We start from the raw sequence: 5,870 nt of genomic DNA, 5'->3' as shown, positions 1-5,870 counted from the left end.
ACGTAAGATCCACTTGTCTATCGAGCGTAGTACGGCTTCATGCGCACGACGTGGACGACTTCTGGTCGTGGAGGGCGGCGTGATGAAGTCCGTGTTCCGTCGGGCATCACCTCGTAGTTCAGATCTTCGAGTCGACGAAGCACTTTGTAGGGTCCAAAGTAACGTTTCAGGAGCTTCTCGCTGAGACCGCGGCTGCCAATCGGTGTCCACACCCACACCCTGTCTCCGGGCTGGAAGTGGACGTCCCGACGACGAAGGTTGTAGCGGCCAGTGTCGACACGTTGTTGAGCCTGAATCCGAAGTATGGCCAGCTGACGGACTTCTTCTGCCCTTTGGGCAACCACCTGGGCATCGTCGCTTGCGTCGACAGCCGCTTCGTGGGGTAACATAGCGTCCAGCATTGTCGTTACCTTGCGCCCATGCACCAGCTGAAAGGGTGTCATTCCGGTGGTCTCTTGTACGGCCGTGTTGTAGGCAAATGTGACGTACGGCAGCACCTCGTCCCATGTCTTGTGCTCCACGTCGACGTACATGGAGATCATGTCGCCGATGGTCTTGTTGAGTCTCTCCGTTAGCCCGTTGGTCTGCGGGTGGTACGCCGTGGTGCGGCGATGGCTGGTGTGGCTGAGACGAAGGACTTCTTGCGTCAGCTGGCCCATGAATGATGATCCACGGTCTGAGATCAGGACTTCGGGAGCACCGTGCCGGAGGACGATGGATTCAATGAAAAACTTGGCAACTTCCACAGCAGTTCCGGAAGGAAGGGCTTTCGTTTCGGCATACCGCGTGAGATAATCTGTGGCGACGATGATCCAGCGATTTCCCGACGTCGACGGCGGAAAAGGGCCAAGTAGATCCATTCCGATCTGCTGGAAGGGTGCTGTTGGCGGAGGAATTGACTGCAAGAGTCCGGCCGGCCTCGTCGGAGGTTTTTTTCGTCGCTGGCATTCATGACATGATCGTGTGTACAGGTGGACGGTTTTGGGGAGCTTGGGCCAGTAATACTTTTCACGAATACGGGCCAGGGTCCGGCTGTAACCAAGGTGTCCGGACGTCGGGTCGTCGTGGCAGGCTTGAAAAATCTCCTCCCGAAGGTCGGTCGGGATTACCAGCAGCCATGGCGAGTTGTTGTTCCCGAAGTTCTCTTTGTAGAGTACACCTTGTCTAATGGCGAAGGTCGGCAGCGCTCGTGAAAAACCACGTGGCATGGCACTCCCGCGCCCTTCCAGGTGCTCTATTAGTGCGCGCAGCTCAGGATCGTCTCGTTGACGCCGGGCCATGTCGTCGATGTTCACTGCGCCCAGAAAACACTCGTCGTCATCGTCGTCGCTGCTGCCGGAAGGTGTTGCGACGGGAGCTCTGGACAGGCAGTCGGCGTCGCTGTGCTTGCGGCGTGACTTGTAGACGACGGTCATGTTGAACTCTTGTAGTCGGAGACTCCACCGCGCGAGGCGTCCTGACGGGTCCTTGAGGTTCGCAAGCCAGCAGTGCGAGTGGTGGTCCGTGACTACCCGGAACGGGCTCCCGTATAAGTACGGACGAAACTTCGTGATTGCCCAGACGACCGCAAGGCATTCTTTCTCAGTCGTGGAGTAATTTCTCTCCGCCTTGGTCAATGCCCGACTTGCGTAGGCGATGACTCGCTCGGTGCCTTCTTGTACTTGAACCAAAACCGCGTCAAGCCCTGCGTTACTTGCGTCCGTGTGAATCTCGGTTTCCGCATCCTGGTCGAAATGTCCAAGAACAGGGGGAGTCTGCAGTCGTCGCTTCAGCTCGTCAAATGCCTGCTGCTGTTCATCGGCCCATTCGAACTTCTCGGCGTCCTTCGTGAGGTGTGTGAGCGGTGCGGAAATTCTTGCGAAATCTCGAACGAAGCGCCGATAGTAGGCACATAGCCCAAGGAACCTTCGGACGGCCTTCTTGTCTCTTGGCGCTGGAAATGCTGCGACGGCACGAGTCTTCTCGGGGTCTGGGTTAGACGGCCACGTGGTTAGTAACCTTCGTTACTAACCACGTGGCCGAGGAACTTCAGTTCGTCATAAGCAAACCGACACTTTGACGGCTTCAGGGTGAGTCCGGCGGTCCGTATGGCTTGGAGAACTGCTCGGAGTCATCGCAAGTGCTCGTCGAAGCCGCTGGAAAACATGACGACGTCGTCGAGGTAGACGAGACAGCTCTGCCACTTCAGTCCTGCCAGTACTGTGTCCATGACACGTTGGAAAGTTGCTGGCGCCGTACACAGTCCGAAGGGCATCACTTTGAACTCGTACAGTCCATCCGGCGTGACGAAGGCTGTCTTTTCTCGGTCCCTTTCGTCGACTTCGATCTGCCAGTAGCCGCTCTTCAGGTCCATCGATGAGAAATATCGAGAGTGGCGCAGCCGGTCTAGAGTGTCGTCGATGCGGGGGAGTGGGTAGACGTCTTTCTTCGTCACCGTGTTCAGCTGCCGGTAGTCTACACAGAACCTAAGCGTCCCGTCTTTCTTCTTAACCAGTACGACTGGAGAGGCTCAAGGACTGCTTGAAGGTTGAATTATGTCGTCGTTCAGCATTTCTTGAACTTGCTCCTGGATCGCCTGCCTTTCTTTAACGGAGACTCTGTATGGCGATCGATGCACAGGGCGCGCGTCGTCCTCGGTAACGATGCGGTGCTTCGCAACGGTGGTTTGGCGCACCTTCGACGACGTGGCAAAGCAGTCGCGGTATTCGGCGAGAAGGTTAATCAACTGTCGTCGTTTCGGGCCCGGGAGTTTAGGGTCAATGTCGAGCTTCGCTGGCGACGCACTGTCTTGCTGAGGTGGCGAGAATTCGTCAGTAATGGCGGCGACAGCGGCGGAGTTTTGGAGTTCCTCGACCTGGCCCACGGCTGCACCTTTTGTGAGGTGTTGCGCTTCATTTCGGAAGTTCGTGACGAGGACCACAGTGCGGCCATCCTGAAGTTCAGCAACTCCTCTTGCGACGCCTATTCCTCTTCCCAGAAGCAACTGGAGGCTTCCTTCGAGCAGAACTTCGCCGCAGAAATCTTCGGTGATCCCGACGGGTACGAAAACACTCGACCGCGGCGGTAAGTTCACGTGGCTGGCGAGGACTCGGACCGCAGATGACGTCGCTTTGGGTTCCTCCGGTGGTGAAACAGGCTTTCGCAGCGTCAACCGGTTTGCTCCGAGGTCGATGACGCCGCCATACTCGCAGAGGAAGTCCATTCCGAGGATAACGTAACTCGAACAGTCTTGCAAAACGGCGAACTTTACAGGGCACGTCTCACCGTGGATCTCGACGCGAGCGGTGCATCGCCCGACTGGTGTGATAAGGTGCCCACCGGCGGTTCGTATTTGAGGGCCCTCCCACGGCGTTGTCACTTTTCGGAGGCGACGGGAGAGCCTCCCACTCAAGACTGAGTAGTCTGCTCCGGTGTCCACGAGCGCTGATGCGTCGTGGCCGTCGATGATGACGTTTAGGTTATTGGACACCGTTGCAGGGGCGTGCTTTCGATCTCTGGTAGCGTTCGAGTGGGGGCCCTCCGACGTTCGTGGAGGATCTTGGCGTCGGTCGTTTTCGGCAACTCCACCTCCAGGGGTCGCCGCGCCTAGTTTCCCCGGCGAGGAGCGAGGGGCGACAGGCTTTCACGTCGGGGTCGGTGCATCGGCGAAGCTGGACGTCGTGGCGACGGCGACCGGAACTCTCGGCGGGACGTAGGCTCGGGGGACTGAGGTCGTCGCAGGTACTCGTCGATCTCCCGAGGGCGTTCACCATGACGGGGTCGCGGTCGTTCGGGTGGAACCCGCGCAGCCCGAGTCGACGGTATGGGCATCGGCGGTAGGTGTGGTCTGCTTCCCCGCAATGGAAGCACAGAGGGCGTCGGTCGGGCGTTCGCCAGACATCGGTCTTCCGGGGTGCACGGGGCTCCTGACTGGCGTACTGGAGCTGGTCGTCGCGGCGTCGGTCGTGCTGCGGCGCAGGAGAGTGACGTCGGGGCGGCGCAACATAGGCTCGAGGAGGAGGCGGTGGCCGTCGGGCCACTGCGGCGTCAGTCAACGTGGGCTCCTCGGTGGCTGCCACGGCGACGGTAGCCTCTGGTTGGATGGCTCTCTGAACTTCTTCCCGCACAACCTCGGCGATGGAGAGCGTCGCTGGTCGGTTTGCAGCTGGCAGCAACCGGCGGATTTCCTCCCGGGCGACCTCCCGGATGATTTCGCGGATGTCCGTACCAGGAGCGTTTTCGCCGCTAAGCAGAGCGGTTGCAGTGACGCTTGGCTGCCGCTGGTAGTGGGAAGCGCGCGCTTGGAGGGCGCGCTCGATGTTTGTCGCCTCGCTGACGAAGGCGTCGACGGTTGCCGCCGGGTTGCGGACGAGGCCTCCGAAGATTTCGTCCTTCACGCCCCGCATCAAAATGCGCAGTTTCTTTCCCTCGGTGGCCTGAGGGTCGGCGCGGGAGCTCAGGCGGAGCACGTCTTCCACAAAGCTCGTGACGCTTTCATTGGGGCCCTGGGTCCTGGTTCGCAGTAGGTCCTCGGCTCTCTCTCGGCGGTGGTGGTTGACGAACGTAGCCTTTAGATTGGTCTTGAAAATGTCCCACGACGTCAAAGAGGACTCATGGTTCTCGTACCAGTGTTGGGCGGTCCCCCCAAGCGAGAAGTAGACGTTGTGCAGGTGCTGCTCGTCGGTCCAGCCATTGTGGCGGGCAACGCGTTCATACTGGTCAATCCAGTCTTCGACGTCTTCGTACTGTTCGCCGTGGAATGGAGCCGGTGTTCGAGGGGCGACGGGTAGGTAGACGACGGCAGGAGCGGCGGGGGTCTCCGACTGGTTGGCCATCGTCGGCTGCCTCCCAAGTAGCACAACTCGCCGGTTTGGGACTGGGGCGGTACCGGTCTGCCGGTAAGATCCTACTGGGGCGACGCTGGAAACGCACCGCGGGGCGACAACGGGCCAGTGAGATTGCCAGTCACTGGCCAGTGACTGGGACTGACTGGGACGCCCGGCACTGGGCGTCCCAGCGAGTTCCCGGGATGCTGCCAGCACAAATCCCCAGCGTAGTACCAGTAACGCGGTAAGATACCAGCAAGACCCCAGGCTAGCGGCCTCAAGCCATACAGTCCCCGGGCTTGTTTTGTCCCAGCGAGTTCCCGGGCTGCTGCCAGCACAAATCCCCAGCGTAGTACCAGTAACGCGGTAAGATACCAGCAAGACCCCAGGCTAGCGGCCTCAAGCCATACAGTTCCCGGGATGCTGCCAGCACAAATCCCCAGCGTAGTAACAGTAACGCGGCAAGATACCAGCAAGACCCCAGGCTAGCGGCCTCAAGCCATACAGTTCCCGGGCTTGTTTTGTCCCAGCGAGTTCCCGGGCTGCTGCCAGCATAAATCCCCGGTGCACTACCAGCAGTACCGCAAGATACCAGCAAGACCCCAGGCTAGCGGGCTAAAATCGTACAGTTCCCGGTCTTGTCATACAGCCTAACATGTGGTTTTGTGTGCAATTTACACCTGAATAGAAATGATGTAGTTCATAAGAAGGGTAATTTTAACAACAAATGGGTGTAAACAATTATGTTGCACTGTACATGAAAGTGAATTTCTGGCATAGGTACACACCTTATTGGTAAAGCGGCTGCCACAGCCATCTGTCGCTCATACACATGATAACAAATAAAACATACAAAATTGTTACCGTAATTGTTTATTGTCAGCTCCAGTGAAGCTACAGCTTGGCTGGTCGTCATGGGCTTGTCGCTAGAGGAGTGCGCTGGATGAAAGAGGCTGCATGTCACGGGCCTAGGAAATGTTCTTCACACTTTTCACGCAGCTTGTGATGCAAGTCGACCATGCACCTAGGAAGGGGATGGAGTCCTTCATTAGAGCACCTGCAAAG

Source organism: Ixodes scapularis, unplaced genomic scaffold (genome assembly GCF_016920785.2).
Source record: "Ixodes scapularis isolate PalLabHiFi unplaced genomic scaffold, ASM1692078v2 ptg001158l_1___fragment_5__unscaffolded, whole genome shotgun sequence".
Classification (NCBI taxonomy): Eukaryota; Metazoa; Arthropoda; class Arachnida; order Ixodida; family Ixodidae; genus Ixodes; species Ixodes scapularis.
This window is presented reverse-complemented; position numbering follows the sequence as displayed.